Genomic DNA, 23,503 nt, shown 5'->3' on the forward strand with positions numbered 1-23,503 from the left:
ATCAAGAGACTTATCTCCAAAAACACATAATCAAGAAAGAATCCACTATACTACTATACTCACTACTGCAGCCTCTCTCGGACAGACTTAAAACAACAATTAACTTATCTGATTCTGTGCTGCGAACTTCGTCCAACAGTTCCTCCAAGATCAGTCGTGAATTTCACTGTTTGCTAATTTTCCCAGATGCATTCCGATGTCCAGCGATACATGAATTCAAACAGCAAAGGCAGTAACTGTGCAGGTCCTCTCTCCTGCACTGTCCTCACCATGTGCTCTAATGCAACGAGGGGTACATCAGCTTCCAAGAGATCAATTGTGTTAAGGGATTCTGTAGTCAGAGGTACAGACAGACGTTTCTGTGGCCAGCAGAGAAAAAGCAGAATGGTGTGTTGTTTCGCTGGTGCCAGGACAAAGGATGTCTCAGAGAGGGTGCAGAATGTTCTCACGGGGGGGGAGAGGGGCCAGCAAGAGGTCACTGTCCACATTGGAACCAACGATATAGGAAGGGAAAAGGTTGAGAATCTGAAGGGAGATTACAGAGAGTTAGGCAGAAATTTAAAAAGGAGGTCCTCAAGGGTAGTAATATCTGGATTACTCCCAGTGCTCCGAGCTAGTGAGGGCAGGAATAGGAGAATAGAACAGATGAAGGCATGGCTGAGGAGCTGGTGTATGGGAGAAGAATTCACATTTTTGGATCATGGGAATCTCTTTTGGGATAGAAGTGACCTGTACAAAAAGGGCGATTGCACCTAAATCAGAAGGGGACTAATATACTGGCAGGGAAATTTGGTAGAACTGTTTGGGAGGATTTAAACTAGTAAGGTGGGGTGGGGGGTGGTACCCAGGGAGATAATGAGGAAAGAGATCGATCCGAGATGGATACAGCTGAGAACAGAAGTGAGTAAAACAGACAGGGCAGGCACGGACATGGTAGGACAAGGAAACTGCATTTATTTCAATGCAAGGGGCCTAACAGGGAAGGCAGATGAACTCAGGGCATGGTTAGGAACATGGGACTGCGATATCATAGCAATTTCAGAAACATGGCTCAGGGATGGGAAGGACTGGCAGTTTAATGTTCCAAGACACAAATGGTACAGGAAGGATAGAAAGGAAGGCAAGAGAGGACGGGGAGTGGCATTTTTGATAAAGGATAGCATTACAGCTGTGCTGAGGGAGGATATTCCCGGAAATACATCCAGGGAAGTTATTCGGGTGGAACTGAGAAATAAGAAAGGGATGATCACCTTATTACATTATAGACCCCCCCAATAGTCAGGGGGAAATTGAGAAACAAACTTGTAAGGAGATCTCAGCTATCTGTAAGAGTAATAGGGTAGTTATGGTAGGGGATTTTAACTTTCCAAACATTGACTGGGACTGCCATAGTGTTAAAGGTTTAAATGGAGAGGAATTTCGTAAGTGTGTACAAGACAATTTTCTGATTCAGTATGTGGATGTACCTACTAGAGAAGGTGCAAAACTTGACCTACTCTTGGGAAATAAGGCAGGGCAGGTGACTGAGGTGTCAGTGGGGGAGCACTTTGGGGCCAGCGACCATAATTCTATTTGTTTTAAAATAGTGATGGAAAAGGATAAACCAGATCTAAAAGTTGAAGTTCTAAATTGGAGAAAGGCCAATTTTGATGGTATTAGGCTAGAACTTTCGAAAGCTGATTGGAGGTAGATGTTCTCAGGTAAAGGGACGGCTGGAAAATGGGAAACCTTCAGAAATGAGATAATAAGAATCCAGAAAAAGTATATTCCTGTCAAGGTGAAAGGGAAGGCTGGTAGGTATAGGGAATGCTGGATGACTAAAGAATTTGAGGGTTTGGTTAAGAAAAAGAAGGAAGCATATATCAGGTATAGACAGGATAGATCGAGTGAATCCTTAGAAGAGAATAAAGGAAGTAGGAGTATACTTAAAAGAGAAATCAGGAGGGCAAAAAGGGGACATGAGATCGCTTTGGCAAATAGAATTAAGGAGAATCCAAAGGGGTTTTACAAATATATTAAGAACAAAAGGGTAACTAGGGAGGGAATAGGGCCCCTCAAAGATCAGCAAGGCGGCCTTTGTGTGGAGCCCCAGAAAATGGGGGAAATAATAAATGAATATTTTGCATCAGTATTTACTGTGGAAAAGAATATGGAAGATATAGACTGTAGGGAAATAGATGGTGACATCTTGCAAAATGTCCAGATTACAGAGGAAATGCTGGATGTCTTGAAACTGTTAAAAGGTGGGTAAATCCCCAGGACCTGATCAGGTGTACTCGAGAACTCTGTGGGAAGCTAGAAAAGTGATTGCTGTGCCTCTTGCTGAGATATTTTTATCATCGATAGTCACAGGTGGGGTGTCGGGAGGTTGGCAAGCGTGGTGCCTCAGTTTAAGAAGGCCGGTAAAGACAAGCCAGGGAATTACAGACCAGTGAGCCTGACCTCGGTGTTGGGCAAGTTGTTGGAGGGAATCCTGAGGGACAGGACGTACATGTGTTTGGAAAGGCAAGGACTGATTCGGGATAGTCAACATGGCTTTGTGCGTGGGAAATCATGTCTCAGAAACTTGATTGAGTTTTTTGAGGAAGTAATAAAGATGATTGATGAGGGCAGAACATTAGGTGTGATCTATATGGACTTCAGTAAGGTGTTCGACAAGGTTTCCCATGGGAGACTGATTAGCAAGTTTAGATCTCACGGAATACAGAGAGAACTAGCCATTTGGATACAGAACTAGCTCAAAGGTAGAAGACAGAGCATGGTGGTAGTGGAGGGTTGTTTTTCAGACAGGAGGCCTGTGACCAGTGAAGTGCCACTGGGTGCTGGGCACTCTACTTTTTGCCATTTACATAAATGATTTGGATGCAAGCATAAGAGGTACAGTTAGTAAGTTTGCAGATGACACCAAAGTTGGAGGTGTAGTGGACAGTGAAGAGGGTTACTTCAGATTACAACAGGATCTGGACCAGATGGGCCAATGGGCTGAGAAGTGGCAGATGGAATTTAATTCAGACAAATACGAGGTGCTGTATTTTGGGAAAGCAAATCTTAGCAGGACTTACTACACTTAATGGTAAGGTCCTAGGGACTGTTGCTGAACAAAGAGACCTTGAAGTGCAGGTTCATAGCTCCTTGAAAGTGGAGTAGCAGGTAGATAGGGTAGTGAAGAAGGCATGTGGTATGCTTTCCTTTATTGGTCAGAGTATTGATTAGAGTAGTTGGGAGGTCATGTTGCAGCTGTAGAGGACATTGGTTAGGCCACTGTTGTAATATTGCGTGCAATTCTGGACTCCTTCCTATCGGAAAGATGTTGTGAAACTTGAAATGGTTCAGAAAAGATTTAAAGGATGTTGCCAGGGTTGGAGGATCTGAGCTACAGGGAGAAGCCGAACAGGCTGGGGCTGTTTTCCCTTGAGCATCGGAGACTGAGGGGAGACCTTATAGAGGTTTACAAAATTATGAGAGGCATGGATAGGATAAATAGGCAAAGTCTTTTCTCTGGGGTCGGGGTGTCCAGAACTAAAGGGCATATGTTTAGGGCAAGAGGGGAAAGATATAAAAGAGACCTGAGGGGCAACTTTTTCACGCAGAGGGTGGTACATGTATGGAATGAGCTGCCAGAGGATGTGCCAGAGGATACAATTGCAACATTTAAGAGGCATTTGGATGAGTATATGAATAGGAAGGGTTTGGAGGGATATGGGCCAGGTGATGGCAGGTGGGACTAGATTGGGTTGGGATATCTGGTCGGCATGGACGGGTTGGACCGAAGGGTCTGTTTCCATGCTGTACATCTCTATGACTCTAGGACTCTAAATCAACAAGTTATCACACCATTCTGATGGGCTGCAATATTATTACTAACTGACAACAGGTCAAGACTGTAGAGGATAATGCGTACAGATTATAAAATATAAAATAGTAGGTATTATAAATATTTTGCAAGCAAGGTCAAAGAAGCATGACCACATTAAGCAAGGAAAATTTCTCAGTCACCTAAAAATAGAAAAGGTATAATAATGTCGGGATTTCAAGGAAAGACCCAGCCCTCACTCACATCAAATTGAAGATAGTAAGTAGATTAGTATTATAGTTGGTGCTACTTTGCCAGTTTCAAAGTAAAATTATAATAACATGACATAATATCAGTAGTCAAAAGAAAAACTCTGCATTGCTCCCATCTTGGACATGCAATCAAAATTATTTTGCAAACCAAGCCTAATGAAAATAAAGTTCAGACCGTGACATGGACTTGACTCAGTAAAACTGAAAAGTTGAAAAATCTGGACTCAAAGGGAGAAGTAAAAGTATCCCAATTTGAATATGACACAAAGCTGAGTGGAACAGTGAACTACAAAAAGGATGCAAAGATGTTCTAGTGTCATTTGGACAAGCTGAATGAGAAAATGCCTGGGAGATTGAGTATAATGTAGATATCCACTTTGGTAGCAAAAACAGGAAAGCAGATTATTGCAGTAAAGGTGGCAAATGGTATAATAAGAGGATCAAGAGGATCAAAACAAGAGGATCCAAATAAAGACACAGGGATGTTTTGCTGCCTTGGTGAGACCATATCTGGATTTGTCTCCTTATCTGAGGAAGGATGCTCTTGCTGTAAGAGGGAGTGCATTGAGGGTCTGCCAGACCGATGCTTGGCATAGCGGAACTGACGAATGAGAACAGATTGAATGAGTTAGGTGTGTGTGAGTGAGAGAGTGAGAGTGTGAGAGAGAGTGAGAGCGCGAGAGAGCGCGAGAGAGCGCGTGAGAGGTTTAATAACATCATTGAGCAGATTGGTTAGAAAATATTTCAAAACTCAATAGGGTTTTGGTGATAACCATGATGATCATTTTCATACTGTAATTCAGGCAAAGTCAAAAATAACAAAGAAATGTTGAGTCCATCTTTATAGATCATAGAAAAGTTTCCAGGAAAATAAAATTCAGAACAAAGAAATGTAACAATACAGTATTCTTAAGATTTTTCTAGATGACATAGAAGTGTATCCAAATAAATAAGAGAAACAAGACAATAATGATCAATGTGTGCAAGCAGATTTTTGTCAATGCAACGTACCGAGAATCAAATGTTGTAGCAAGATAGTCTAAACTGCTTTTCTCAAAAAAACTGCACGTATAGCAGATAGAATATTCAAAATTAACTATCAAAGCAAAACCCTCAGACTCTGGAAATGCGAACTGAAAACTGAAAATGCTCAAGTCAGAGAGAAACAGAGTTAACAGTAGATCGATGACTATCATTAGAGCTTTCACTGATCTTAAACATTAACACTGAAATAGCTTAGCTAAAGCTTAGTTAAATCTTGTAAAAGTATTAGAGAATCAGGAAATGTCAAAATCATTTAACTGTCACTTGATAGTAAACAATTTAAACACTGTTGAAGTCCGTTGCCAGAGCCTTTTGTCCTGCACTCAAAAGACAAACACAGAATGCCCATTTTCAAATAATCACAACAAGTTATTCAATTGACAACATTGCAGCCAACCAAAGTCAACTTGTCAACCAGTCATCCAAACAAATCTTATCCCGGAAAGACAGTGATTCAAGAATCAAGAAACAAAAAAATTAAGGAAGTCATTTTGCATTGCTACTGCCCATTGGCTATACAAGTGATAATTTTCACTAATAAAAATAATGAAACCAGTCCAAACAACATTTCACCCAACACACAACAAGCAATGTTATACATGAATTTCACTGCCAAAACAATGTCAGGTATGGAGGACCATATATCTCAGCAATTGGCAACATCATTGCCTATTATGAATAATCAAAGGCACAAGTACAGACAGCATTCAATCAGTCCACACTTTGAAAACTAAAACAAAAGTCCACTGCTTGATGTGATTCTGCAATGGGGTAGCACTTGCTGTAAAATCATATGCGTGCCAATAGCTATATTAACAGCTAATTTACTGAAACCAGTTCAGCTTGTAACTGAGCCATTTACATTTGCTGTAAGAATACATACATAAGCAGGAAATAGTTATTTGTAGGGTAATGGAACAGTGGGTGCAGCCAGTGCCAATCAGCAGAAATACATCCCTAGGGGTCCTGGGTTCATTGGCCAAGTAGTCTGAGGAAAGGTCACTAATCCCAAAATGTTACCAGACGTGCTGAGTTTTTCCAGCAATTTTTGTTTTTGAGCCTGTCACTTGGAATGTCACTGTACAGTACAACCAATCTGGCATATGAACCTCCTGAATTACAGGCTAAATCAGCCAACAATTGCTGTTATTCTCAGCTACACTTGGTGAATGGGGTTTAGGACTTTCATACAACTCCAAATATTCGCAGCAATAATCTCAAAAATCAAAAAACATTCATGAATTTAGAAATTACAAGTCAAACTATCAGAAGTTGGAAGATTAGTCAAAACTCCCTGTCAAAATATTATTCTAGTCCTCTAATCATGACAGTCAATATGGAACTTTTAACACATTACATTCAACAAATCCTCTTGAATCTTTTTTAAAAGTAATTAAATTACAAAGGCAGTGATTGTAATTAGTTTGGGCTTTCTGAAGGCATTTGACAAAGATACACAAGAAAATCTTAACAAGATGTTTGATGTACACCATACATGCCAAATTAGCTGACATGATTAAACCCACTTGATACTTGTTACATGAATATGATCAATAAAATTCACAATAGGGAGGAAGTAAATTGACTTGCGCTGCATTCTCTTTCAGAATATTGCTGTCTACACTGACAGGTAGAAAGATACTTACAAAAAAATGGCAGATGACATCAAGATCCATTCATGTGATCAGTTCCAAAAAGAACAGCATTCACAACAATCTGAAATAATTAAATAGTTTATAATGAGAAAACATTGATGGGTTTTAACATAAACATTAATTCACCTAAAATAAGTGAGAAGCTGGGTACAATAGAACAGGAAACCATAAATGTTTCAATAATTTAGTGTTCTTTATAACAAAGATGGATTAAGAAAAAGTCTTGATTCAAATTATTAACCTTTCATAATGCTGTCTGCTTAATGTGAATCACTAATGGAACAAATGACAATGGAATGCATCTAAGAAGTACAAACCAATTCAAGTAATCCTCTAAAATTTATAGGTCAATACTAGAATTAAAGATGTTAAGCATCTACCTTCAGAATAACTTCAGTACATTAGGAAAAAGTAAATGACTTTCATTTTAGTCAGACATAAGCTCTGCTGTCATTTCTTTTTACAAGACGCATAGTACATAGAACTCAAGATACAAACTGAGTTTAAAGGTGGAGTGCCACAAGGATTGGTGCTGGGTCCTCTACTTTTTGTCATTTACATAAATGATTTGGATGCGAGCATAAGAGGTACACAGTTAGTAAGTTTGCAGATGACCCCAAAATTGGAGGTTTAGTGGACAGCGAAGAGGGTTACCTCAGATTACAACAGGATCTGGACCAATGGCAGAGGTGGCAGATGGAGTTTAATTCAGATAAATGCGAGGTGCTGCATTTTGGGAAAACAAATCTTGGCAGGACTTATACACCTTAATGGTAAAATCCTAGGGGGTGTTGCTGAACAAAGAGATCTTGGAGTGCAGGTTCATAGCTCCTTGAAAGTGGAATCGCAGGTAGATAGGACAGTGAAGAAGGCATTTGGGATGCTTTTCTTTATTGGTCAGAGTATTTGAGTACAGGAGTTGGGAGGTCATGTTGCGGCTGTACAGGACATTGGTCAGGCCATTGTTGGAATATTGCGTGCAATTCTGGTCTCCTTCCTACCAAAAGTCTATTGTGATACCTGAAAGGGTTCAGAAAAGATTTACAAGGATGTTGCCAGGGTTGAAGGATTTGAGCTATAGGGAGAGACTGAACAGGCTGGGGCTGTTTTCCCTGGAGCATCAGAGGCTGAGGGTGACCTTATCGAGGTTTACAAAATTATGAGAGGCATAGATAGGATAAATAGACAGAGAAAGTATTTTCCCTGGGGTGGGGGAGTCCATAACTAGAGGGCATAGGTTTAGGGTGAGAGGGGAAAGATATAAGAGAGACATAAGGGGCAACTTTTTCACGCAGAGGGTAGTACATGTATGGAATGAGCTGCCAGACAAAGTGGTGGAGGCTGGTACAATTGCAACATTTAAGAGGCATCTGGATGAGTATATGAATAGGAAGGATTTGGAGGGATATGGGCTGGGTGCTGGCAGGTGGGACTAGATTGGGTTGGGGTATCTGGTCGGCATGGACAGGTTGGGCAGAAGAGTCTGTTTCCATGCTATACATCCATGACTCTGTGACTCAGTTGAGTTTTCTCACTGCCCTCAGAGACCAAAGCTAGGTATCTAAATTGTAAGAATCTGGAGAAGATAATGTCGATAACAGATAGTTATTTCACAAAGACTACAATCGCAGATATAGGAGAGTAGTGTGTAGTGGTAATGTCACTGGACTAGTACCCCAGAGGGATGTTCTTGGGACATGGGCTAAAATTCCACAATGATAGATGATGAAAGTTGAAATCAGAAAAATCTGAAATAAAATGCAAGTCTAAGAAAAATCATGTAACCATTGTCGATTGCTGTAAAAACCTATCTACTTTACTAATGCTCTTTAGGGAAGGAAATCTACTGTCCTTACCAGGTCCAGTGTGCATGTGATTCCAGATCCACAGTAAACTGCCCTCTAGTTAATTAGGAATGTGCAAGAAATGCTGACCTAGCCAATGATGCTCACATTCCATGTATGAAAGAAAGAAAATAATTATAGGCCACATAAATAATGAACATGCCTTAAGCAAGTCAGTGTAAAGAGTTCATCTCCTTCCAATTAAAAGGATGAAACTTGGATATCCCTCAGAAATAAATCCCAAAATATTTCACATGGTGAAATGCTTTGAACACAATGACAGTCAGTGGAAAGTCATATAAAGTGAATCCAGTGTTTTCGACCAGAATGGAAACAACTGGGGCATCCTTCCCCCAACCACTTTAAGTGACTGAAATTAATTTTATATACATAATTTGTATGTAACTATATTCCACCAGCTACTGAAATCATAGTTTTGTCATTTTACTTTCATGTTAGTCATACATAAAAACTGCTGTCATTTTATTTACAAGACCCACAGACATAGAACGTAACAGCTCAGTACAGGCCCTTCAGCCCTCGATGCTGCACTGACCCCTCTTTAAAAGAGCCTGTTAACAGACTTTGTTTGCTAAAAATACACTCGCCCACCCATAAATTCAACCATAATTCCATATCAATGGCTGATACAATGGATAAATAGCTATTGGAAATACAACAGCCATTTTGCACAAACCAAGAACCCACAAATGTGGTAAGTACAAGAATGGTTACAACACAACAGACCACTTAGCTTAACATGCCCATGCCAACATCCTCTAAAAGTAATTTGACAACTCCAAGATACTTATTCCACACCTCTTCCTTTTTCTCGTAGCCTTGCAAAGAATTTATATTGAGATAATATTAAAATCCTTCTTGAAAGCAGTCATCAAATCTGTTTCCACCCCAATCCCTGCTAGTTTTTTTTTCTGAAGTCTGAACGAAGCAAGACTGCATCTGTACAAACATCACTTAATATACTTAAAGTGAAATTCAGAATCACTGAATTGAAACTTCCTTGCAGCACAGCCAGGAACTGAAACTAAGGTACTGTCAAAAGAAAATATATTGCTGACAATGTTACTTTACGAAGAGACATGTTGCAATATATACGCAACAGTAAAGAAATAGTGCTCCAAAATGTTTTTTTCAAACCTATCTTCTTGCAAGGCATTAATATCTATGTGGAGCTCAATTCAATAGAGTCATAGACAAGTCAAAAAGGGTGGCACTGGAAAAGCACATCAAGTCAGGCAGCATCCGAGGAGCAACAAAGTCGATGTTTCGGAATATGGAGGGGAAAGGGGGATGAGAGATAAAAAGATGGTTGGGGGTGGGGGTGGGGCGGGGGGGGCAGGTATGAAGGTGATTGGTGGATACACGTGGGGAGTGATTGTGATAGGTTGGTGCTGAGGATGGAGTGGATGGGTGGGAAGGAAGATGAACAGATAGGACAGATCAAAAGGGTGGTGGCAAGTTGGAGGGTTGGATCTGTGATATGGAGGAGGGAGGGGAGATTTGGAAACTAGTGAAGTCAATGTTGATGCCACGTGATTATAGGGTCCCAAGGTGGAACTTGAGGCGTTCTTCCTCCAGTTGGTGGGTGACTTTGATTTGTCATACAGCATGGTCCAACCAGTGCCTGCCAAACATAATCCCAATATAAACTCATCCCACCTTCCTGATTAAAACAGACTTTGTTTGCTAAAAATACACTCGCCCACCCATAAATTCAACCATAATTCCATTTCAATGGCTGATACAATGGATAAATAGCTATTGGAAATACAACATCCCACCTTCCCACCTTCCTGATTTGTTATATTTTGATGCAAATACCATAAATATTCAAATTACATACGGCAAATGTTGTTTCATCTTAAGCAGGAACTGACCCAAATATCACATCAATATGATCAAATGCCAACATAAACCTCTGTATTGATGTTTGCACTCATTAATGTACATATCCAGAACCAAATTTTAAGTAAACAAATCATACCTACAGAATTAAGATAATTCATCTTTTTCACAACTAAACATTTATTTTTTTTTCATTCAATCTGATTGGATTCGCAACCAATAGCATTTATTGCAGATATAATTCATAGTGACCCATAAACTCTCCTTAAACTCCTATGTCTAACAAGTGCATATCACTCTACTAAAAGACCATTTTTGCTCCTTCACAATCTACAGATCCAGAAAATAATATTGTCTTATTCCTCTACAAAACTCTGCTCCAGGTTAAATTAATAGTTATGGCTTATATTTTAAGTTTAATCAAGAGACTTATCTCCAGAAAATATATAAGCAAGAAAGAACCCACTCTCCTCATTAATGCAGACTTCCTGTAGGCCACACTAAAAACTATTCACTTATCTGATTCTGTGCTGTGAATTGGCCCAAACAGTTGTGCTGTGAATTGGCCCAAACAGTTCCTCAAAGATCAGTTGTGAATTTCACTGTTTATCAATTTTCCCAGGCGCACTCCAATGTCCAGCGATACAAAGCAAAGACAGTAACTGTGTAGGTACACTGTGGTGTCAGTTTCTTTCTCTCTCTCTCTCCTGTACTGACTTCACTATGTCCTTCCTTGGTCTGTTCTTCTCCCTTTTAAAACGGCTGTTGTTTTGACCTTTTTTTCCAAAGTTCCAAAACAATGCAACAGCATATAAAACAGTAATTGCTGTTCCTGGAATTCGAGGAAATCACCTCCAACACCTACAATACCTCAAAAAAGGAGCATCCATTACAGCCAGAAATTTTTCCCGTCCTCCATCTTGGATTACCCAGAATTCTATTAGATTTGAAATAGTGATGGAAAGGGATAGACCAAATCTAAAAGTTGAATTTCTAAATTGGAGAAATGCTGATTTTAACTGTATGAGGCAAGAACTTTCAAAAGCTGATAGGGGGCAGATGTTCGCAGGTAAAGGGGTAGCTGGAAAATGGGAAGCCTTCAGAAATGAGATAATTAGAATCCAGAAAAATTATATTCCTATTAGGGTGAAAGGAAAGGCTTGTAGGTATAGGGAATGCTGGATGACTGAAGAAACTGAGGGTTTGGTTGACAAAAAGAAGGAAGCATGTGTCAGGTATGGACGGGATAGATCGAATGAATCCTTAGAAGAGTATAAAGGCAGTAGGAGTATACTTAAGAGGGAAATCAGGAGGGCAAAAAGGGGACATGAGTTAGCTTTGGCAAACAGAATAAGGAGAATCCAAAGAGTTTTTACAAATACATTAAGGACAAAAGGGTAACTATGGAAAGAATAAGGCCCAAAGCTTAAAAATGTGTTGCTGGAAAAGCGCAGCAGGTCAGGCAGCATCAAAGGAACAGGAGAATCGACGTTTCGGGCATAAGCCCTTCTTCAGGAATAGGGCCCCTCAATGATCAGCAGGGCTTTGTGTGGAGCAGCAGAAAATGGGGGAGATAATAAACAAGTATTTTGCATCAGAATTTACTGTGGAAAAGGACATAGAAGATATAGAATGTAGGGAAATAAATGGTGACATCTTGCAAAATGTCCAGATTATAGAGGAGGAAGTGCTGGATGTCTTGAAATGTATAAAGCTGGACAAATCCCCAGGACCTGATCAAGTGTACCCGAGAACACTGTGGGAAGCTAGGGAAGTGATTGCTGAGCCTCTTGCTGAGATATTTACAACATTATAGTCACAGGTGAGATGCTGGAAGTCTGGAGGTTAGCTAATGTGGTGCCACTGTTTAAGAAGGGTGGGAAGGACAAGCCAGGGAACCTGACGTCGGTGACGGGCAAGTTGTTGGAGGGAATCCTGAGGCCCAGGACGTACATGTATTTGGAAAGGCATGGACTGATCAGTCGTAGTCAACATGGCTTTGTGCATGGGAAATCATGTCTCACAAACTTGATTGAGTTTTTTGAAGAAGTAACAAAGAGGATTGATGAGGTCAGAGCGATAGATGCGATCTATGTAGGCTTCAGTAAGGATTTCGACAAGGTTTCCCATGGGAGACTGGTTAGCAAGGTTAAATGTCACAGAATACAGGAAGAACTAGCCAATTGGATACAGAACTGACTCAAAGGTAGAAGACAGAGGGTGGTGGTGACCAGTTGAGTGCCACAAGGGTTGGTGCTGGGTCCTCTATTTTTTGATATTTACATAAATAATTAGGATGTGAGTCTAAGAGGTACAGTTAGTAAGTTTGCAGATGAAACCAAAATTGGAGATGTAGTGGACAGCGAAGAAGGTTATCTCAGATTACAACAGGATCTTGATCAGATGGACCTATGGGCAAAGAAGTGGCAGATGGAATTTAATTCAGATGAATGTGACGTGCTGCATTTTGGGAAAGCAAATCTTAGCAGGACTTACACACTTAATGGTAAGGTCCTAGGGAGTGTTGCTGAACAAAGAGACCTTGGAGTTCTGGTTCATAACTGCTTGAAAGTGGAGTCGCAGGTAGACATGATAGTGGAGGAGGAGTTTGGTATACTTTCCTTTATCAGTCAGAGTATTGAGTACAGGAGTTGGGAGGTCATGTTGCAACTGTACAGGACATTGGTATGCCACTGTCGGAATATTGCGTGCAATTCTGGTCTCCTTCCTATCGGAAGAATATTGTGAAACTTGAAAGGATTCAGAAAAGATTTACAAGGATGTTGCCAGGATTTGGAGGATTTGAGCTACAGGGAGAGGCCGAACAGGCTGGGGCTGTTTTCCCTGGAGCGTCAGAGGCTAAGGGGTGACCTTACAGAGGTTTACAAAATTATGAGGGGCATGGATATGATAAATAGACAAAGGCTTTTCCCTGAGTTGGGAGAGTCCAGAACTAGAGGGCAGAGGTTAAGGTGAGGGGGGAAGATATAAAAGGGACCTAAGGGGCAACTTTTCCATGTAGAGGGTGGTACATGTATGGAATGAGCTGATGGAGGAAGTGGTGGATGTTGTAACAATTGCAACATTTAAAAGGCATTTGAATTGGTACATGAATAGGAAAGGTTTGGAGGGATATAGGCCGGGTGCTGGCAGGTGGGACTAGGATGGGTTGGGATAACTGGTCGACATGGACGCGTTGGACCGAAGGGTCTGTTTCCATGCTGTGCATTGCTATGAGTAAAAAATGAGGTCTGCAGATGCTGGGGATCACAGCTGCAAATGTGTTGCTGGTCAAAGCACAGCAGGTCAGGCAGCATCTCAGGAATAGAGAATTCAACGTTTCGAGCATAAGCCCTTCATCAGGAATAAGAGAGAGAGTCAAGCAGGCTAAGATAAAAGGTAGGGAGGAGGGACTAGGGGGAGGGGCGATAGAGGTGGGATAGGTGGAAGGAGGTCAAGGTGAGGGTGATAGGCCGGAGTGGGGTGGGGGCGGAGAGGTCAGGAAGAGGATTGCAGGTTAGGAGGGCGGTGCTGAGTTGAGGGAACCGACTGAGACAAGGTGGGGGGAGGGGAAATGAGGAAACTGGAGAAATCTGAATTCATACCTTGTGGTTGGAGGGTTCCCAGGCGGAAGATGAGGCGCTCCTCCTCCAGCCGTCGTGTTGTTGTGTTCTGCCGGTGGAGGAGTCCAAGGACCTGCATGTCCTCGGTGGAGTGGGAGGGAGAGTTAAAGTGTTGAGCCACGGGGTGATTGGGTTGGTTGGTTCGGGTGGCCCAGAGGTGTTCTCTGAAGCGTTCCGCAAGTAAGCGGCCTGTCTCACCAATATAGAGGAGGCCACATCGGGTGCAGCGGATGCAATAGATGATGTGTGTGGAGGTACAGGTGAACTTGTGGCAGATATGGAAGGATCCCTTGGGGCCTTGGAGGGAAGTGAGTGTGGAGGTGTGGGCGCAAGTTTTACATTTCCTGCGGTTGCAGGGGAAGGTGCCGGGGGTGGAGGTTGGGTTGGTGGGGGGTGTGGATCTGACGAGGGAGTCACGAAGGGAGTGGTCCTTGCGGAACGCTGATAGGGGAGGGGAGGGAAATATATCCTTGGTGGTGGGGTCCGTTTGGAGGTGGCGGAAATGGCGGCGGATGATACGTTGTATGCGGAGGTTGGTGGGGTGGTAGGTGAGAACCAGTGGGGTTCTGTCTTGGTGGCGGTTGGAGGAGCGGGGCTCAAGGGCGGAGGAGCGGGAAGTGGAGGAGATGCGGTGGAGGGCATCGTCGATCACGTCTGGGGGGAATCTGCGGTCCTTGAAGAAGGAGGCCATCTGGGCTGTGCGGTGTTGGAATTGGTCCTCCTGGGAGCAGATGCGGCGGAGGCGAAGGAATTGGGAATATGGGATGGCGTTTTTACAGGGGGCAGGGTGGGAGGAGGTGTAGTCCAGGTAGCTGTGGGAGTCAGTCGGTTTATAATAGATGTCTGTGTTGAGTCGGTCGCCCGAGATAGAAATGGAAAGGTCTAGGAAGGGGAGGGAGGAGTCTGAGACAGTCCAGGTGAATTTCAGGTCGGGATGGAAGGTGTTAGTAAAGTTGATGAACTGTTCAACCTCCTCGTGGGAGCACGAGGCAGCGCCGATACAGTCATCGATGTAGCGGAGGAAAAGGTGGGGGGTGGTGCCAGTGTAGTTGCGGAAGATGGACTGTTCCACATATCCTACGAAGAGGCAGGCATAGCTGGGGCCCATGCGGGTGCCCATGGCAACTCCTTTAGTTTGGAGGAAGTGGGAGGATTGAAAAGAGAAGTTATTCAGGGTGAGGACCAGTTCAGTCAGTCGAAGGAGGGTGTCAGTGGAAGGGTACTGGTTGGTGCGGCGGGAAAGGAAGAAGCGGAGGGCTTTGAGTCCTTCGTGATGGGGGATGGAGGTGTACAGGGACTGGATGTCCATAGTGAAAATAAGGCGTTGGGGACCGGGGAAGCGAAAATCCTGGAGGAGGTGGAGGGCGTGGGTGGTGTCCCGAACGTAGGTGGGGAGTTCTTGGACTAAAGGGGACAGGACCGTGTCGAGGTATTGGGAGATGAGTTCGGTGGGGCAGGAGCAGGCTGAGACAATGGGTCGGCCGGGGCAGGCAGGTTTGTGGATTTTGGGCAGGAGATAGAAACGGGCGGTGCGGGGTTGTGGGACTATGCATTGCTATGACTCTACTTATTGTACAAATGTTGAAATATTTAAAACACTCCACCTGCTGGTTAAACATAGCAAATGCTGAACTCAGATGTATTACCTCCATTTAAGCTTGCTATGCTAACTGCAATAAGCACATGAGTAAAGTGCTCGGCAGCACATCAAACCACTTTGAATAAGTGGCGTATGAATTCATGAAATAAACATCGAGAACTACAAAGGAAATGGAAAGGAACTTTTTGATGCAAGGTGTTATGTTGCTCAGGTAATGATCTACAGAGTAATCTAATGACAAGTCTTGCTTGACAGATTTCATAATGACTGTCAATCATCAGTCTTTCGTGGTCACATTCCCATCCTAACTTTGCTTTTTTCAATTTTTCACACCCTTATACAGCATTTTCACAATGTTTCATAAGAACTAGGAGCAGGAGTAGGCAATTTACTCTCAAGCCTGCTCGACCATTTTGTACGATCACAATTGATCTCATCTCAGCCTCAACTCAACTTCAACCATTTCTAATTAAAAATCTGACTATCTACCTCCTTAAATTTATTCAGTGTCTCAGCATTCACCATACTTTGGGATAGTGAATTCCAAAGATTCAAGACCCTTTAAGTATTTATCCTTGTCTCTGTTTTAAATCTGCAATTCCTTCTCCAAAAGCTGACCTCCCACTTTTGTTTGCCTCACGTTAGGAAACATAGTTTCTACATCTACTTTGTTAAGTCCCTTGAGTGTCTTATATAACCATTAGATCTCTTTTCATTCGTCTAAACTTCAGACAATATAGGGCTAAACTGCTCAATTTCTCTTCATAAAATAAACTACTCATCTTTGGGATCAATCTAGTGAACCTGCTCTGAACTGCTTCCAAAACAACTATATCACTTCTCAAGTAAGGGAGGAAGTGATGGAGGATTACGTACAAGTGCAGTCTAACTAATGCCTTGTACAGTTGCAGCAACACTTGCCTGCTTTTATACTCTATTCCTTTTGCAATAAATGTCAAATGTCTATTTGCCTTCCTTACTATCTGTAGTATCTGTGTACTATCACCTACAATTCATCTATGAGGACACCCAGACCCCTCTGCACCAAAACACTCTGAAGTTTCTCTGCATTTAGATAATAAATTGCCTTTCTATTCCTCTGATCAAAATGGATAATCTCACACCTACCACATTAACTTCATCTACCAAATTTTGACCCATACATTTAATCATTTCATATCCATTTGTAAATTTTGTATTTCTTTATGGCAATTTACTTTCCCATCTATTTTATTGTCATCTGTAAATTTGGTGATAATATTTCACTTCCTGAAACCCAAGTCTTTAATTCATGACGTAGTATCAGTCATTTCCAGGAAAAAACAATGAACCAATCCTTTATCAATAAATCATTTCAGATGATAAAAATAAACCACATTATTTGCTATTTATTTCATGTAAAGGACAAACATCAATACTAGAAGGTTGATAAGGCCACAAAGACTTTTGACACACTTGAATAAAAACCGAAAGAACTGCGGATGCTGTAAAACAGAAACAAAAGCAGAAGTTGCTGGGAAAGATCAGCAGGTCTGTCAGCTGGTAGAAGAGAAGAGAAATCTGGTGACTCTTCCTCAGAACTGATGGGAGCTAAGAAAATGTCAGTTTATATGCAAAAGATTGGATGGAGGAAGGGGGTAAGAAGTAAATGAAAGGTGGGGAGAGAGTCCAGAGAGAGAAAGAAGACGGTTAGAAAGACAAAGGAGTGCTTAACGATCTGGATAAAAGGATGAATAGCTGTTATTGGTGGCAGCAGAAGATCAAAGGCAGTAGCATCAGCAGCAGCAAGCATTCAACTCCTCCCAAGATTCCAGGCTGCGGCTTGGCCCAGGTATCTGCATGGAAATATGACTTAAATAAGGCTTCAATACCTGGACGTTTCTCTTGGTGCTTTTGGCTTTGTTTCCTTTACTTATGTTTTTTTAAATTCTGGTTTTCTGATCACATAACCCAGATGGCACTGGTTACATCATTGGAGGTGAGATGATGCCGAAGAGTGACGACTTTCATTCCCCAGTGGTGGTGCAGCAAAGGGGACTCCTGCTTAGCCACCAGGCCCATGGCCCATGATGGAGCACTTCACAGAAAGGACTGTAAAATTGAACACTTTGTTTATTTCTTCATTTCTCTGCCTTTATACTCAATGTTTTGGTTTATTTGTCTGTGGTTCAAGATGGCGCCAGAAAGTGGCAACACTTATCGCTGTATTTTGTCACAAGATACACATGAAAATAAATCAATCAAATCAGATATGACAGAAAGGTGCATTTCTTTGAATGTGAGAACTTCTCAGACTGTTGTTCCTTGTGTAATAAATAGTCAAATTCAGAGTGTCCCATCCATACACTTTGCAGACAGGCATAAGTCTTGAATATCTTTTGATTTTCAATTACATGGCTTGGTATGGCTTGGCAGGTGTTGGCCAATCCCTTAGTTGATAAAAGAGGTTGATGATCTCAAGGCAGTAAAATTCAAACAAAAAATTAATTTTCTGCTGTGAGAATCCAAACCAAATTCAGAAACATCCATAGAGGTGGAATCAGGTCTGGGTGGCACCAAAATTTTAGATTAGATTAGACTTACAGTGTGGAAACAGGCCCTTCGGCCCAACAAGTCCACACCGACCCGCCGAAGCGCAACCCACCCATACCCCTACATTTACCTGTTACCTAACACTATGGGCAATTTAGCATGGCCAATTCACCTGACCCGCACATCTTTGGACTGTGGGAGGAAACTGGAGCACCCAGAGGAAACCCACGCAGATACAGGGAGAACGTGCAAACTCCACACAGTCTGTCGCCTGAGTCGGGAATTGAACCTGGGTCTCAGGCGCTGTGAGGTAGCAGTGCTAACCACTGTGCCACCGTGCCGCCCACGGTGTCAAACTTAAGAACAGATTATGCAGTCAATATTCCAATACTACAACACAATATACCCATTAATTACAGAAAAGATGTATGATAATTGTCAATAGAAGAGCCATGAAACAGAGACCCTCAAATTCAGGTATCAAACTTAACCTAATTTGTTTCTTAGTTTGTAAGTTAATTGCCCCTTGAGCTTGCCCTGCAATTCAATAATTAAGACAGCTCTGGTAACTCCACATTTCCACTCACCCCTTACTTATCAAGATTACATCTGTTCCTGTGTAAAAATATTCAAGAAATCTGCTTCAATCACATTATGAAGAACAGAATTCCAAAGACTCAACTCTGAAAAAAAATTAACCTCCTCTGTTAAATGGGTAGCCCGTTAATTTCACATGGCGCCCCCTTGTTCTAGATTCTCCTACAAGAGGAAGCATCTTTTCCATTCTCACCCTGTCAAGACCCCTAAAGACAATTCAAGCTGGTCACCCTTCAGTCTTGGAAATTCTAGCCAAAATTAGCCTAGATTCTTTTGTTATAAGACAACCCACCCATTCTAGTCAAAAACATTCTGAACTGTTTTTACATTCCTAAAAAAGAGAGCAAAACTGTAGACAATACTCTAAATGTGGTCTCACCAGTACATTACATAATGAAGCATAACCTCCATATTTTTGTACTCCATTTCCCTCACAATAAACAAGAACATTCTATTGATCCTAATTCTTTGCTGTACCAGCAGCCTTTTATAATTCATGCACAAAAACATCAATGTCCCTCTTCACCTGAGAGCTCTGCAATCACTCACTCTTTGGATAATATACTTCTATATTCCTCCTGCCAAAAGTATAGTTTTACATTTTCCCACATCATACTCCATTTCTAACATCATGGCATCTTGACAACTGGGGGAAAAAAATTTCAATACCAACTGTGTTTCCTGTTAGCTAGCCAATCTTCTGGAGTACTGTGTTCAGTTCTGGTCACCCTGTTATCGGACAGATGTTGATAAACATGAAGGTTCAGAAGAAATTTACCAGGATGTTGCTGGGAATGGAGAGTTTGAGTTATAAGGAGAGGCTGGATGGGCTGGAAGTCCTTCCACTGGAGCATACTAGGTTGAGAAGTGACCTTATAGAGGTTTATAAAATCATGACTGGTATAGATAAGGTGAATGGCAGATGTATTTTCCCTATAATGGGGAATTTCAAAATTAGGGGCATATTTTTAAGATGAGAGGAAAAATATTTAAGGAGAATAGCAACCACAACACCGCACGATCCTGCCACAGCAACCTCTGCAAGACATCAGATCATCAACACGGATACTACCATCACATGTGGGAACACCACCCACCACATGAATGGTATGTACTCATATGACTGAGCCAACATTGTTTACCTCATATGCTGCAGGAAACGATGCTTGGAGGCATGGAACATCGGTAAGATTGTGCAGATGTTACGACAACAGACGACCGACCATCGTCGAACAACTGATAGGCAGTTAGGGAACATTAAGAACATTCAATCGTTGACCTCCAGGTAAGTGTCCACCAAAGAAGCCTTCAAGATACACAACAACGCAGAATCGCTGAGCAGAAAATGACAGTCAAGTTCCGTACCCATGAGGGCAGCCTCAACCGTGATCTTAAGTTCAAGTCACTCTACATATAACCACACCATACCGTTGTGTGTAAAATCTCCTTACCTTTTTGTTTTCACACCACCACCTCGATAACTTGCTATTACCTCTCTACCTTAATTAGTTTGTACAGTTCTGGATTATCTGTTACTTTGGTTAAACCCTTGTCACACGACTGTTACATCTATCATGTTATTCCAGCCATTTGGCTTGTCTCTAGCACCATCCTATTTTTGATTCTTTTTTGTAATTATTAATTGGATCATAGGTCCCTTCACTTGCTGTTCAGCTATTGACATTTTTGATCACCTGCAAAGATTTGATACTCAGCCTGTTGACACTCCACTCATACTATGTGTATTTATTTTTTGACACTCCTAATTACCTAATTATCTTACCATTATCTCTCTGCATATAAAGTCTGTGCCTGTGCACTTTCTTCTACTTCATCTGACGAAGGAGCAGCATTCCAAAAGCTTGAGACTTCAAATAAACCTGTTGGATTTTATCCTGGCGTTGTGTGCTTCTGACTTTGCCCACTCCAGTCCAACACTGGCATCTCCACATATTTTCACTATAGAATCAGAGGCCCAGAAGTCACCTGATAGAAGAATACATAATTATGAGAGAGATGGATAGGGTAGATAGCTGGAGTCTTGGTTCCAGGGTTACCAGGGAGTATAGTTTATGGTGAGAGGGGGAAAGTTTAAAAGGAGATGTACGAGACATGTTTTTGCATAGAGAGCAGTAGCTGCATGAAGCATGCTGCCAGCTAAGTAGGTAGGTATATATGCAATGTTTCAAAGACATTTAGACAGAAACATGAACAGGCAGGGAATAGAGGGATACACACCACATTTAGGAAGATGAAATTAGTTTAGAATGGCATTATGGTCAGTGCAAACATGATGGGCAGAAGCAAAACACCACAACCAATTCTAGAGTCTGGACAGAAGAATTAAACAGTCAGTGTGAAACTCAAAATGATATAGCAAGAGTCCAACTGTATATAGCTAGTCCAGTATACAACACAAATGTGAGGAACACCAAGCAGAGGATAAAAGTACAGCAACAGGTTATTCAGCCCTTCTGGAATGCCCTGATATTCACTGATCTAGTTACGGTCTCAATTTCATTTTCCTAGTTTGCTTGTCTAGCAGATGAAATTTGAATATAGTAAAATCTGCAATTTTAAAAAGCTATCCTAGTGGTGATCAAAGTTAAAAATCACACAACACCAAGTTATAGTCCAACAGGTTTAATTGGAAGCACACTAGCTTTCGGAGTGACGCTCCTTCTATAACCTGGCATGTGTGATTTTTAACTTTGTACACCCCAGTCCAACACTGGCATTTCCAAATCATGACTAGTGGTAATGTGTAGCAACGGTCAAGTGTTATAAAAGCCCATCTAGTTCATTGATGTCCTCCAGGGAACAAAATCTGCCATCCTTACCTGCTCTGGCCTCCATATGACTACAGAGCCCACACCAATATGATGTTTCGTAACTGCTCTCTGAAATAGCCTTTCAAGCCAATCATAGTGTCATAGAGTCATAGAGATGTACAGCATGGAAACAGACCCTTCAGTCCAACTCGTCCATGCTGACCAGATATCCCAACCCAATCTAGTCCCATTTGCCAGCACCTGGGCCCATATCTCTCCAAACCCTTCCTATCCATATACCCATCCAGATGCCTTTGAAAATGTTGCAATTGTACCAGCCACTACCACTTCCTCTGGCAGCTCATTCCACACACGTATCACCCTCTGCATGAAAAAGCTGCCCCTTATGTTTATTTTTATATGTTTTCCCTCTCACCCTAAACCTGTGGTGCAGTCACTTCCTGTTCCTTTTCTCAGTGGGTGATAGATGTCTAGCCACAAAAAGACATGATCCTCTCTCACTAGTATCCTCACATACAGATGAGGAAGGACACCACTTCGACTGGGACAACACATCCATCCTGGAACAAGCCAAACAAAGGCACGTACGAGAATTCCCGGAAGCATGGCATTCCAACCGGAACTCTATCAAAAACACATGGAGTTAGACCCCATTTGCCACCCACTGAGCAAAGGAACAGGAAATGACTTTACCAAAGGAAATAACATCACCAACCCAAAGAAACCCAAACACACAAATAGAAAGCAGGAACTTTCAACATTGCTTTGCCTGAGGCCCACTGAAGGTGTTATCTAGTAGGGTAACGTAATGTCTGGAAATGAACCTTGCAGCTCAGTGAGCAAACCTACATGCAAAACCTCAACCTAAGCTACAAATCTTCACAAAACTCACTGCTCAACCTCTCCCTATAGTTCAAATCCTCCAACTCTGGCAACATCCTTCTAAATCCTTCCCGAATGCTTTCAAGTTTCACAACATCTTTCCAATAGGAAGGAGACCATAAATGCACGCAATATTCCAACAGTGGCCTAAACAATGTCCTGTACAGCCACAACGTGACCTCCCAACTCCTGTACTCAATGCTCTGACCAATAAAGGAATGCATACTAAACTCCTTCTTCACTATCCTACCTACCTGTGACTCCACTTTCAAGCGACTATGAACCTGTACTTCAAGGTCTCGTTGTTCAGCTACATTCCCTAGGACCTTACCATTAAGTGTATGAGTCCTGCTAAGATTTGCTTTGTCAAAATGCAGCACCTCGCATTTATCTAAATTATACCCCATCTGCCACTTTTCAGCCCATTGGCCCATCTGATCAAGATCCTGTTGTAATCTGAGGTAACCTTCTCTGCCATCCACTACACTTCCAATTTTGGTATCATCTGCAAACTTACTAACTATAACTCTTATGCTCACATCCAAATCATTTATATAAATTATGAAAAGTAGTGGACCCAGCACCGATCCTTGTGACAGACACTCCACTGGTCAGAGGCCTCCAGTATGAAAAACAAACCTCCACCATCGCCCTCTGTCTTCTACCGTTGAGCCAGTTCTGTATTCAAATGACTAGGTCTCCCTGTATTCAATGAGATCTAACCTTACTAACCAGTCTCCCATGAGGAACCTTGTCGAACGCCTTACTGAAGTCTATATAGATTACATCCACCACTCTGCCCTCATCAATCCTCTTTGTTACTTCTTCAAAAAACTTAAGTTTGTAAGACATGATTTCCAATGGAAAAAGCCATGTTGACTATCTCTAATCAGTCCTTGCCTTTCCAAATACATGTACACCCTGTCCCTCAGGATTCCCTCCAACAACTTGCCCACCATCGACGTCAGGCTCACTGGTCTATAGTTCCCTGGCTTGTCCTTAT

General features: G+C 41.9%; 1 protein-coding gene across 4 annotated transcripts in view; it reads right to left on the reverse strand.

Annotated features, from left to right (window-relative positions):
• The window catches only part of ralgps2 (Ral GEF with PH domain and SH3 binding motif 2), a 431,788-nt gene that overhangs the window by 351,334 nt on the left and 56,951 nt on the right, over window positions 1–23,503 (reverse strand). For 3 of the 4 annotated variants that reach the window (XM_060830096.1, XM_060830097.1, XM_060830099.1), the window contains exon 2: window positions 6,756–6,825. The exons of the other annotated variant lie outside the window; for it this stretch is intronic. The gene's annotated coding sequence lies outside the window, so the exon portion shown is untranslated. The remainder of the gene's footprint in view (window positions 1–6,755; window positions 6,826–23,503) is intronic. 4 annotated transcript variants of the gene reach the window in all.

Source organism: Hemiscyllium ocellatum, chromosome 9 (assembly GCF_020745735.1).
Source record: "Hemiscyllium ocellatum isolate sHemOce1 chromosome 9, sHemOce1.pat.X.cur, whole genome shotgun sequence".
Classification (NCBI taxonomy): Eukaryota; Metazoa; Chordata; class Chondrichthyes; order Orectolobiformes; family Hemiscylliidae; genus Hemiscyllium; species Hemiscyllium ocellatum.